The sequence below is a fragment of the Panulirus ornatus genome, chromosome 22, assembly GCF_036320965.1.
Source record: "Panulirus ornatus isolate Po-2019 chromosome 22, ASM3632096v1, whole genome shotgun sequence".
In the NCBI taxonomy this organism is placed as follows: Eukaryota; Metazoa; Arthropoda; class Malacostraca; order Decapoda; family Palinuridae; genus Panulirus; species Panulirus ornatus.
The window spans coordinates 3,594,097-3,607,233 of NC_092245.1; the positions used below are offsets into that span (position 1 = coordinate 3,594,097).

At 45.0% G+C, this 13,137-nt stretch overlaps 1 long non-coding RNA gene across 1 annotated transcript in view; it reads right to left on the reverse strand.

Annotated features, from left to right (window-relative positions):
* The window catches only part of LOC139756500 (uncharacterized), a 684,713-nt gene that overhangs the window by 193,989 nt on the left and 477,587 nt on the right, over window positions 1-13,137 (reverse strand). The window lies entirely within an intron of this gene.

Below are 13,137 nucleotides of genomic sequence, written 5' to 3' on the forward strand. Positions count from 1 at the left end.
GCCGCATCACCAGGAATAAGAGAAAGACTCCTTCAGTGGATGGTAGATTAACTTGGAGGATAGGAACAAAGGCCGCACGAATATCACCCCACCGGGACCTGACGAAGACCCTTTGTGACCTCTGTAATCCTCTTCCGCCACCGCTCCCAGAAGGAGCATGGAGTGCACAATTAGCCGGTGACACCAGCACAAATCAAAGTGTCAAGGGAACCTTCCTGGAGTGGGTTCACGTCACCAGTGGAGTGCCGCTGGGGCCTCTTCTGGCACTGTTACTTTTCCTGATCTCTGTAAATTACTCGCTAGAGGGTGTGGACTTCGATCTAAATATGTTTGTAGATGACGCAAATATCATGAGGGAAGTGAAAATAAAAAGGAGGATTGCATCAACTTCCAAGACAGACTTGGATCCATAGTTGGTCTGGTGTATGGTTGATGTAACGAAACTCGAGGAAATGTAGAGCAATGAGGATGTGACACGGTGGAAGAGGGCGGGACACGGTGGAGGAGGGCGGGACACGGTGGAGGAGGGCGGGACACGGTGGAGGAGGGCGGAGCACGGTGGAGGAGGGCGGAGCACGGTGGAGGAGGGCGGGACACGGTGGAGGAGGGCCGGACACGGTGGAGGAGGGCGGGATACGGTGGAGGAGGGTGGGACACGGTGGAGGAGGGCGGGACACGGTGGAGGAGGGCCGGACACGGTGGAGGAGGGCGGGACACGGTGGAGGAGGGTGGGACACGGTGGAGGAGGGCGGGATACGGTGGAGGAGGGTGGGACACGGTGGAGGAGGGCGGGACACGGTGGAGGAGGGCCGGACACGGTGGAGGAGGGCGGGACACGGTGGAGGAGGGCCGGACACGGTGGAGGAGGGCGGGACACGGTGGAGGAGGGCCTCGATATGAATATTATCTGGTGGGATCGAGGCTGCAGGAATCTATGTATGAGAGAAACTCGGTGCTCGAAATCGTCCCTAAACGGCCAATAAAGTCTGATCCTGGGGAAAAAAGTTAAAGATACCTACTGTCTCCCATCAAAATTAGAACTGCATTCAAGTTCATGGACAAGGAAATATTCATTCAGTTGTTCATGTCCTACATAAGGTCAAAACTAGAATCTTGCCTTTAATTCTGACGTACTTCGTTGCAATCTGTCTCTTAGGTCACCTGTTTTAAATTACTGCATTGAATAAGTCTAATTAAAAAGGCTAGAGTAGCCTTTAGTGGACTGAAATGGTCTAAAAGGCCAATTACACTTCTCAAGTTTGGTCACCGTACCTAAAGAAGCACAAAGAGATAAGAGAGAAGGTCCAGAAGGAAGAAACAAATGTGGTTCCAAAATCAAAAGGGCTGAGTTAGAGGGAAAGGCTACAGGCCATAAATCTACCCGCCGTGGAAGCTACTGAACCAGACTTATGAAGAAGTCGACAACAGACAGTTCTTTGATAATGTAGAGACAGAGCGACCAGAGGATGCACAGGAGTACCTGAAACATATAAGAGCAGTAGGTGAACGGGACACACTGAAAGCTTAAGTCCGAAAGGATCCACAAGTGTACAACTCTCTGCCTGTACAGTACAAATGGATAATTACACGACACGGAGTGTAATGATACATCTGGCCACAGAAGCTAAATTCAGACATTAATCGGTCTGAGAAATGTATCCAGCAGACCAGCACAGCTACCACCAGCCTCGCTGCGAAGCTTTCGTCCTGCGTCACAGCCATGTTCATACCACTCACCCGAGAGTGAACCACAACACACTGATGACGTAAACCCAACTGCGCCGCTCAACGGTACAAACTTGGGGGGGGTGTTGAGGGAACAAAACCTTGGGGGAGAGGCAGATTTAAGGGAACAAAATCTTGGGGGAGAGGCAGATTTAAGGGAACAAAATCTTGGGGGAGAGGGAGATTTAAGGGAACAAAACCTTGGGGGAGAGGCAGATTTAAGGGAACAAAATCTTGGGGGAGAGGCAGATTTAAGGGAACAAAATCTTGGGGGAGAGGCAGATTTAAGGGAACAAAATCTTGGGGGAGAGGCAGATTTAAGGGAACAAAATCTTGGGGGAGAGGGAGATTTAAGGGAACAAAACCTTGGGGGGAGAGTGAGATTTAAGGGAACAAAACCTTAAGTTTCAGTCCACTCAGCTTCAATCCACACAGTGGTTTTGGGTGCGCGTGACACGTCTGGGGACTGGCGCAGCTCCACCCTCACCTGGTCCTGGCCGCACGTACGTAACGTGTTTCACGTCGGGGCCAAACCACAAGAAGTCATTCTCAAGCCAAGGAAAAATCCACAAACACAGGAAATCTAAATCATAATAACAGACATGAAGGTATGTGGGGTAAGTAATATTATTATTCTTAATGACAATGAATTAACTACAAAGACAGCAGGCCAACGCCTCAGCGTGACAAGGGCCTCTACACACACCACCATTCCTCTATACGCACCACCATTCCTCTATACACACAACCATTCCTCTACACACACTACCATTCCTCTGCACACACTACTATTCCTTTACACACACGACCATTCCTCTACACACACCACCATTCCTCTAAACATACCATCATTCCTCTACAACTTACGTATCTAGCAAAACTGACAATAACAAGAACAACAGCTACAGTAACGTGAGCAGTGTTGAGCGCCATCTGACCCGCTTGCCACAAGCGCCACAACACACCGTAATCCGTGTCCTGTTACACTGGGTCCTGGTGTGTGTGTGTGGCGGGGGAGGGAGGCAGCGGTGGTCACGGACACCACCACGGATCATGCTGGCAGCGCTGCTGGGCCATAGGTACTCTGCACCACCTTGATATGTGATTATGTATGGCTTGTATGCATACCATACATACAAGCATCTACCTATCTATCTATCTCTCAACCAGATGGAACTTAACGAAGAAAATTCTGGGACGATACCGTTACAAGGAATAACACTTTGATAACACAAGAGAAAATGATAGGAAGTGTAGCAAACGTCCAAGATCTACGTAGGCGACGACATACGAGGCAAACACGAACTCCCAGAGTATATAGAAGTGTCGAGCCAAGTAATGTGTGGTATGTTACTCAGAACCTTTACTCTAAGAAACAGAAAACTGTTGATGGAAATGTCTTATGTAGACATGTATACTTTAGCATCAGAACGAGACAATCTGAAACAAACAGAGAGAATTCAAAAAGCTTCATCATAAGCAGAATTGAGGGGATACAACACATGAACCACCATGATAGGCTGAGAGAACTGCTACTTTATTGCCAGAGAGGAGGCGAACGGGAGGAAAGTAAAGAAATATGCGATGACCTTGAAAATCTTCTCAACCAGGAAGATAAAGTGTTCTTACGTCCACACGAATACTAGGGAAGGTAACAAAAACATTGACAGCAAGAAAGAATGAGTTTTTGCTTCACATCAACACAGAAAACAAGGAACATACACAAAACAAGTACAAAACCATGTACAAGACGATATATGTTTGATATCAGTCTCACAGGAACACATAATAAGTAACTGCTTAATAAATGTTAGCAGAGAGGAACATTATCGTCCCATCATAATGATATGAGGTAAAGGGTGAGCGTTACAGCCTTGACGTGATGGACAAATGTAGACAAAGGTTCTCGGTGATGGGTAGGGTCTCCCATCTCAACCACTGGCCATCCTGGGGTAACATACCAACAGTGGTTAACCCACGTCACCTGCATTGTGAGAGTACGAATTATTGTATCATTCTTCAACATCAAGAATGATATAAGCATGGTAGTCGGGAGGCTCGGGATTGTCGTATCTAAAACAAAAAGTGAAGGGATGAATCTCGTTAATGATGGGATGTATAACATTTATGTTCATTCAACCTTATGGCTTTTCTTAAAAAAAGATTTAATACAGGCTTATTACTCCTGCAAGGTATTTCTTTTTTGCACCTGTTTTCCATCAGGCGTGTTGCCGGAGTAGCGTGGAGGGCAAAGCACCTCACTTGGACCTTGGGTCTGTGCGCGGTGTGTGTATCTATGCAACTATAATCTCTCTCTCTCTCTCTCTCTCTCTCTCTCTCTCTCTCTCTCTCTCTCTCTCTCTCTCTCTCTCTCTCTCTCTCTCTGGTCCTGCTGTCTTATTTGTTTTCTTTATGTTTACTGCTTACTGTATATCTTCATTTTTTATGTCAATACATCGCCAAATGTTTTCCTCTCTCAGCAATGGCCATACATTCGGGATATGAGTTGTATCTTTAGTTGTAAACACAGATGAAAAAAATCTTTTAATCTTTGCCACGTCTTCGTTGTCTTGAACCACGAAGCCAGTCTTCGTTATTAATCCAGTAATTGACATAGTAACGATTCTCTTGTTTCTCACATATCCATAAAACTCCTTACGGTTTCTTCTGCTATTTTCAGCAATATGCGCTTCACACTAAAGTTTACTTTGAAATATGTCTTAGTTTCAGTACACAGACTTACACAATTTACTCTATAATGTTTGAGTTTCTTATGTACTGCTTCCTTAGACAATAGATACTTCTTAAGTCGTCGTTCCACAACCTTGGCTTCGCACTGGAAAATGGCTGTCTATTACACGATGGCATATATGTATGTAAATTCCTCCACTGCTTTGAACGTTTTACTGAAGCTCTCCTAAGGTACGTCCATATTGCTTCCATTCATGAGGTTATCACTAATTTGCTGTCAAGAGCAATGCAAAGATCTTCAAAATCTCCAAGTCTGATATCAAGCATCTTATCGCGCTCCCTCATGATGGCCTACATCACAGGCGATCTTGAAAGTTAACTCAAAAGTAATTTGCCGTTGATCACTTGTACCAAACTTTTCTCCGATTTCAGCTTTGTTAACGAGATCCTCATTTGTAGCTGCAACTAACATACATTCCCATCATGAGAAGGTTCTCAGCTATTTGTATTACGATACGATCAAGCAGATGTAGGCAAGTCCACGACCACAGAAGGCTTCTCCCCACGTAAGTAATGGTATGTTAAAATCCCTCATTATCATCCAATCATTTTCATTGCCAGTTTCTACTGTCTGATCATCAAGTCTCTCACCTGCCTCTGGTGAGTCTGTGCTAGTGACCTATAAACTAATCTTAGTCATTTACTTACGAAACTTTCCTTTGAGTTCTACAAAAATGAAGTCGATTCCATCAACAGCTACAATATTTTTCATATAGTTTGAAATCAAAGTTTCGACAGTGACAATATATGTGAACAGCTTCCAGAGCAAGATGAGAGGCTCACTCCTGTAAGACTTAAATACAAAGGAAAACAAACAGAGCACTGGGGCTTTTAGAGGCTGTTTGTGATGATGAAAAAAAAAAGCCGTGATATTGCCGTAAGAGAGAGAAGAAATAAAGTAAAAATATGACAAATGGAGAAAGAGCTATAAACTCTACATACATAACTACGATGGTATAATGTCAGTCATGGACTTGAAGCAAAGTATTCATTAAGTCTCTTCCTTAACACATCTATGATGGGTTTTTTCACCTTATGTATTAGTAAATCATTCGTTAACAGTCCTACTGAAGAAAAATCTTATATCCATTACTACGAGTGATATCAGACAAACCTAGCTTGAAACAGGTGATAAGATCAAGCTTACTCCAATCTGATCATTCTGAGTACCCGTATAACCAGACTACCTCTAAAGCTTGTTTTCTATGATGAATAAGCTTAAGCCGTCAGCTCCAGAACGTGTAGCTCACTCCGAATATCATGCTGGTCGACCGCTTGCTGCTGTACTCTGTCTTGGTCGACCGCTTGCTGCTGTACTCTGTCTTGGTCGACAGCTTGCTGCTGTACTCTGTCTTGGTCGACCGCTTGCTGCTGTACTCTGTCTTGGTCGACAGCTTGCTGCTGTACTCTGTCTTGGTCGACTGCTTGCTGCTGTACTCTGTCTTGGTCGACCACTTGCTGCTGTACTCTGTCTTGGTCGACAGCTTGCTGCTGTACTCTGTCTTGGTCGACTGCTTGCTGCTGTACTCTGTCTTGGTCGACAGCTTGCTGCTGTACTCTGTCTTGGTTGACCACTTGCTGCTGTACTCTGTCTTGGTCGACCACTTGCTGCTGTACTCTGTCTTGGTCGAGTGCTTGCTGCTGTACTCTGTCTTGGTTGACCACTTGCTGCTGTACTCTGTCTTGGTCGACCACTTGCTGCTGTACTCTGTCTTGGTCGACCACTTGCTGCTGTACTCTGTCTTGGTCGACCACTTGCTGCTGTACTCTGTCTTGGTTGACCACTTGCTGCTGTACTCTGTCTTGGTCGACCACTTGCTGCTGTACTCTTGTCTTGGTCGACCACTTGCTGCTGTACTCTGTCTTGGTCGACCGCTTGCTGCTGTACTCTTGTCTTGGTCGACCGCTTGCTGCTGTACTGTCTGTGTCTCTCATCAAGAAAAATGACCAACACATCGGTCATGGTGGACACGGACCAGTGAATTGTGAAAAAAGAATTAGTTTCTCTGACTTGAGTCTGAATGTCCTTCATTGAATCCTATAACTTTGTTTGCCTTCTTTCACTTCTTTCATGCACTCTCTATTTGACTTCAGGTCATCTAAGATGATACCTCTGATTTTTCATTTATATTTTGTATCTGAACAGAATCCATACTGTAGGTTGTCTTATCGTTTTTCTTACCAAAATGTAAAACTTATCATTCATCAATATCAACATTGATTTGCCACCTGGATGACCAATCAATCGGTCTGTGTATGTAAGGTTACAGCTGGAAACGTTCAACATCTGTTGTGATATTTCCCAGCTCAGTATCGTCTTAAATTCTGATATTTTACAATGCAGCTCACTATCAATATTATATAAATATATGTGAGTTAAAACAGGTAGCAAGACTGATCACTGCGGTACACCACATGTTATATCTAGTAATTCTGAGGCTTGACCTCACAATTCTCTTTTTACGGCCAGTCAACCCATTTTCTAACTATTAAAGAACAGTCCCGTACACACCATGTGACAACTTATCCTATTAAGTTTTGGTAGGAGACTTTGTTGAAAGTTTCCAAAATATGCAAACGGATGACGTCATCCGCTTTACTTTCATCATTTTGAGGTGGGATTGTGCTGCAAGTACGTCTGCTTCGTTATGCAGGTATTGAATATTTGTGATTGCGAGGCAGCCGGTGATTGTTCTGAGTACTGTAATTGGTAAGGTTTCTAGTTTTGCTTTTGACAGGATGGTGAGGCGTAGTTTAGGGTGGAGAGAGTGATCTGTTATACATGATGCCAGGGGATTCATTTTCTTACCAAATCTGGTACCGGTATGTTTTGTGACTGACTATAGTGAGTTTGTAGACCTTGTTGATGTGTGTGGTGTGGGGAGTGAATGCATGTGAGTTTTGTGTTTGGAACTTTGACCATGCAAGAGGATGGGAGGCTGCAGATCGGATTCATGTCAGTGATGGGTTGAGAGGGTCATGGCATATTTTGAGTGAGTCAATGTTCTTAACTGCGTAATGTAATGTTGCATAGTTGTCGTTGCTTGGGTGTTGCCGTGATGTGACTGTGAGGTTCATCTGTATATGATAGGACTCACAATGATGAGCTGCTTACAAGATGAGGCTCATTCTTGCTTCACTTCAGCAAAAGATAAAATAAAGCTAATCTCTATGTTTGGTCTGTGCTCAGAACAGCGGTATTCTTACGTAAGATCCAGACTAAGTCAACTATTCTATGTGACAACAGAGATAACAGTAGCTACATTGTGTGACAACAGAGATAACAGTAGCTATAGCATGTAACAACAGAGGTAACAGTAGCTATACTATTTTCCTTTTCGGTCTGTAAGTAACATAACATTCAATTTCCCTAACTTTCTAAAATCGTTTTTCTCTCGATCTTGTACAACATAAAAACTATTCAAGATGTTAGCAGTTCGTCAGAGTGTATTCCATGGATTGCAAGATGGCTAGCTCTGCTGAAGCCCTAAAATATCGTCAGCTTTAGTCCACGTCCCCAGCTGGGATCTCACGTTATTTCGCTATAAACCAAAATCTCACATCATATTTTCCTGAAGTTTTTAGTACATACGTTGTGCGCTGTTGATACAGAGAGAGCGACTACCTTTAAATATATCCTGTTTACAATTTAAACTTGCTTCACATCGAAACAAAAGAACAATGGGTAATTGGAGAACCAACTCTTGCTCTGCTGAGCTACAGCTACTGGTCTCAGAGGTTCAAAGGTCGCTGAGCTGATGTGATCATAATGTGTTCACCAGGAGGGGCAACAGTGATGGCTTAACCCTGAGATAGACGGTACGCTCCGTCAGTATGAAGGTATGATCCCTGGCCACGACGGTATGACCTCTGACCTTAAGGATCAGGTCAACAGTAGTCATACACGGGCATGAGTGAATGACTTTAGGGTCAAACTCTCTACCTTCTCATGTCTTTCCCAGTAACTATGACCTGACACATTTTAAAGACAGGTTTTTCACTTCCTCCAAAATTCGTCAATAGTTTTTACTTTAACTTTTCTTTTCTGTGTTATTATTTCCTCTATATTTCAGTTAAGGTCCGGCTTTCAGGTGGACTTTTGTCGTCCGTGACTCGAGCCTTTACAGGATAAAAGTGGCAGAGAAGCAGTTATCTTTGTGTTTCATCTGCGATGAAGTTATTGTACTGAGGACATACAGAGCCAACAGGTCACTCCTGTTAATCGACTACATAATCCAAAACCAACCAGACAGGGTTGAACTCCGCGGAAGCCAACTGTACGTGGCATCTACGTACTGTCAGGAGCCAGACCCACACACAGAGGGACCAGACGATCTAGTAGTCAGCTGCTGAACCCACGAAGATTAAAATATTTTGCTTTTTCTTCTTTTCGTCTCATATGTACAAGACTCTGAACAATGGTCAGGAGTACCCATGCTGGGGTCTGGGTCTTCCAACGTCCCAAGGAATGAAAACATCATCCCAGACCGACCCAGCTGGACTGCCTATGGAAGACAAGTTACTGGATCTACACACACACACACGCGCACGCCACCACCTCGCAGGACAACATGTTCCTCATGGTGTCGCCTCTCCTGCTGGAGATGGGCGTTAGCCTGAGCTGACCCGTCACTTGCCGGGTTTCATCCCATTGTAGGGAACATAACATTTTGCATGGTATTTATAGCAACCATACCTTGAAGCCGTACAAATTACACACACACACACACACACACACACATACACAAAAGAGAGAGAGAGAGAGAGAGAGAGAGAGAGAGAGAGAGAGAGAGAGAGAGAGAGAGAGAGAGAGAGAGAGAGAGAGAGATCAGGTTTCGTTGTGTAGAAGCAGCAGCAGATAACAACTTACATAATGACAACCGGGAATACCGTGTGTGTGTGTGTGTTGTGTGTGTGTGTGTGTGTGTGTGTGTGTGTAGGTAACTACTTGCCGTACGTATCCTACTGGGAGATACGTCTACACTCGTGGGGTCTCATCTCGTGAACATTCTACACCTGTATGTTGGCCTCATTCCCGGGTTCATCTTTCAGTTTACTCCCTTCATCCACCAACCTTATGTCAGTAAAATACTATTATATGTTCTTTAACAAATTTCTTGTATAATTTCATCTTACAGCCCTGGTTGTTGGTTGCTCAGTCCTTGAAACTCTTAAAATATTGTTCTTGGTTGACTTCAAACTGGTTTAAAAAGTTTAAAGTCAAGATTAAATCACGTATTAATCTTTGTTCTTCCTTGGTGGGCAAATCCAAGGCCCCTAACCTTTCCATGTCACTTAGCTTTCCTAACTCTGGTACCATCTTTAGTGCTCTGCTCTGGACCTTCTCCGTTAGTTCTTCGTGCTTGTTTAAGTGGCATGATCAACTTGATAGGCACACTCTAGTTTTGGCCTTATAAAGGATATGAACAACTTCGCCATCATTTCCTTATCTATATACGTGAATATTGCTTGAATATTTGACAGTAGACACTTTGTCTCCTTTACTGTTCTTCTAATGTGGCGAAGGTTAGTGACGAAGTCTACTGCCCCTGGCACATACATTCCTCTCTTATTTCCTCCAGGATAATATTCATAACGAGGTCTTGTGTCCTCGTGTCTCACCTTCATCACCTCACATTTACTGACTGAATCTTATCAGCCAAGTGTCAGACGAAAGTTGGGGTTTGCCTAAGTAAGTCTCCCGGTCTGTGTTAAAGTGACCCTCTTAGCGTTTTACCTCCGTCATTGCTGTGTCTTAATCAGTAGACGTGTTCAGGTAAGAGACTAACTCTTCTGGCAAGTCATTTACATAGATCATGAACACACTTGTGCCACCGGAGACCTCTGAAACCCGCTACTGGTGTCTTTGTTTCCTTCCTATAAGATAATCTTGTAACCATCGAAGTAGTCTCCCCCATATTTCTGCCTGAAGATCCAAATCATTTACCAACCTCTTATGTGGTACAAAGTCAAATGCTCTCTGGCAGTATAGAAAATGTGTGTGTGTGTGTGTGTGTGTGTGTGTGTGTGTGTGTGTGTGTGTGTGTGTGTGTGTGTGTCAATATTCGTGTGTTACGTTAAGATAGTTGTACACTCGTGTTGGACCATATCTTAACCTTGTACATATTCAACATGTTTTTCCTACCCTGTATGTATACATATATAACCACACACCCCAGCCTAAGCCAGGTATCCATTTCTCGAAATGCTTCGAGGGGAGGACGAACACCTGGACTAGGAATATCTAGGTAAGGTAGGCAGTGTTTTCCGTCCAGGTAAATGTGACCAAAGATCAAAACTACTGATACGATTACCATTAAAAAAATTGGAGCAATATGAAGACGACGCACGACCCACATGATTACGTCACCACAAAAATGAAAGGTTAAAAGTCAATACAAAAGATGAAGAGACGTTTGCGAGGTTTCGTTCCAGTCTGAGTGGTGAGCGACTGGAAATGTTTAGGAGGGAGATGTGGAGCGTGTGACTGGTGGTGTTCTGGTGCACAGCTCTTAGGGAGAGTGATGAGGGCATGACCAGCCGTGCAAAAATGTATTACAGTAAAAGCACCGAGGGGTAATGCTGTAGCAGAGTGCTGAGGGGTAATGCTGTAGCAGAGTGCTGAGGGGTAATGCTGTAGCAGAGTGCTGAGGTGTAGTGCTGTAGCAGAGTGCTGAGGTATAGTGCTGTAGCTGAGAACTGAGGGGTAATGCTGTAGCAGAGTGCTGAGGGGTAATGCTGTAGCAGAGTGCTGAGGTGTAGTGCTGTAGCAGAGTGCTGAGGTGTAGTGCTGTAGCAGAGTGCTGAGGTGTAGTGCTGTAGCAGAGTGCTGAGGTATAGTGCTGTAGCAGAGTGCTGAGGTGTAGTGCTGTAGCAGAGTGCTGAGGTGTAGTGCTGTAGCAGAGTGCTGAGGTGTAGTGCTGTAGCAGAGTGCTGAGGTGTAGTGCTGTAGCAGAGTGCTGAGGTGTAGTGCTGTAGCAGAGTGCTGAGGTGTAGTGCTGTAGCAGAGTGCTGAGGTGTAGTGCTGTAGCAGAGTGCTGAGGTGTAGTGCTGTAGCAGAGTGCTGAGGTGTAGTGCTGTAGCAGAGTGCTGAGGTGTAGTGCTGTAGCAGAGTGCTGAGGTGTAGTGCTGTAGCAGAGTGCTGAGGTGTAGTGCTGTAGCAGAGTGCTGAGGTGTAGTGCTGTAGCAGAGTGCTGAGGTGTAGTGCTGTAGCAGAGTGCTGAGGTGTAGTGCTGTAGCTGAGAACTGAGGGGTAAACTTTTGCTGTGTTGAGAGGTAGCGCTACAGCAGAGTGTTGGGGGGGGGGGGGGGAGTGTGTTGTGGGGAACTAGCGGCAGCAGAGCACCTTGGTGAAGTGCTGATGTATGGTCGATGGTTGAGCTGCAGTGATGTGTTGATTGGTAGACTGCTGCAGTGTCCAGGGGCAACCTGTAGCACTGCTGAGTGGCACGGCTGACAGGATGGGCTGAGCGGAAATGCTGTAGAAGAATGAGTTGAAGCAGTGACAAGAGGCATCGCTGAGGAGTTGTGACCAGGGGCAATGATGCTCTTGCAGGTCGACTGTTGTTAGAAGAACTAAGGGCACGATCAAGGTTGTGATGAGGGAGGGTCATTCGTGTGTGGGTCAGACAGTGGGGCAGGCACCCTGGTCGTGGTGTGGGGGTCCTGATTAGGGACAGAGTGGGCGCTATGTGAAGCGAGGCAGCATTAAGATAATGCGAGGGGCGGTGAACCAGTCAGCGTTAGGCACAGAATCTGAGGGACTCTTCTGAAAACATGCGATAAGGAAGAGGCTACGAGCAGGTGCTAAGCGCAAGATTCAGGGCCAGTGTGGCGGGTCAGTGTTGTGGATCACTGTTAAAGGACAATAGTGAGTCAAGTGTTGAGGGTCATGACAGAAAAGCAGTAATGAAGCAAATGAAGCACAGTAAAGGCAGTAATGAAGCAAATGAAGCACAGTAAAGGCAGTAATGAAGCAAATGAAGCACAGTAAAGGCAGTAATGAGGCACAGTAATGAGGGCCAGATTTTAAGATAACGCTCCTTAGTCAGCCCATGTGGGAGTATTTAGCTGAAAACGTTGTATTACTTACGTGGCAGATCTGAATGTAAGTTATATTACTTAGTAACACACAAGTGGCCAAGTCTGGCGGCTCCCACACACAGTCCAGCAGAACTGACAATCATTGTATTTCAACAATCATTTCCATCGCGTGTGGGTAAAACTGAAGGCTTGGGCAAATGACTGAAGATTATTAAACAGTTTTCTATTTTGTTGTCAATCATGACGGTTGCGCAATCATGCCCAGTGATGTGTGGTAATGACCGCACAGTCACACCCAGTCTTGTACTAGCAGTCAGTCACAGCGAGTGTAAGTGATGCACAATAATTGTGGCTTGTGTTTACTGTGATGTGAAGAAGCAATCACTCGGTATCTTGCCATCGAAGGTTAATCTAACACAGATGGCAAACCAGTTTCTGTCTTTATCTAGTTGGCTGCGTACCTTACTACTGTCCGTCAGCACAGGTATGATGGAGGCAGCACACGTCTGCATAACCAAACAACCAAGACTCTCTGGACACATTGCTGGGGTGAATATCAGGTCCTCACCAGACCGTCCTGCTGCAAGGAACCATAAAGTAACACACAGTCTCTCACTT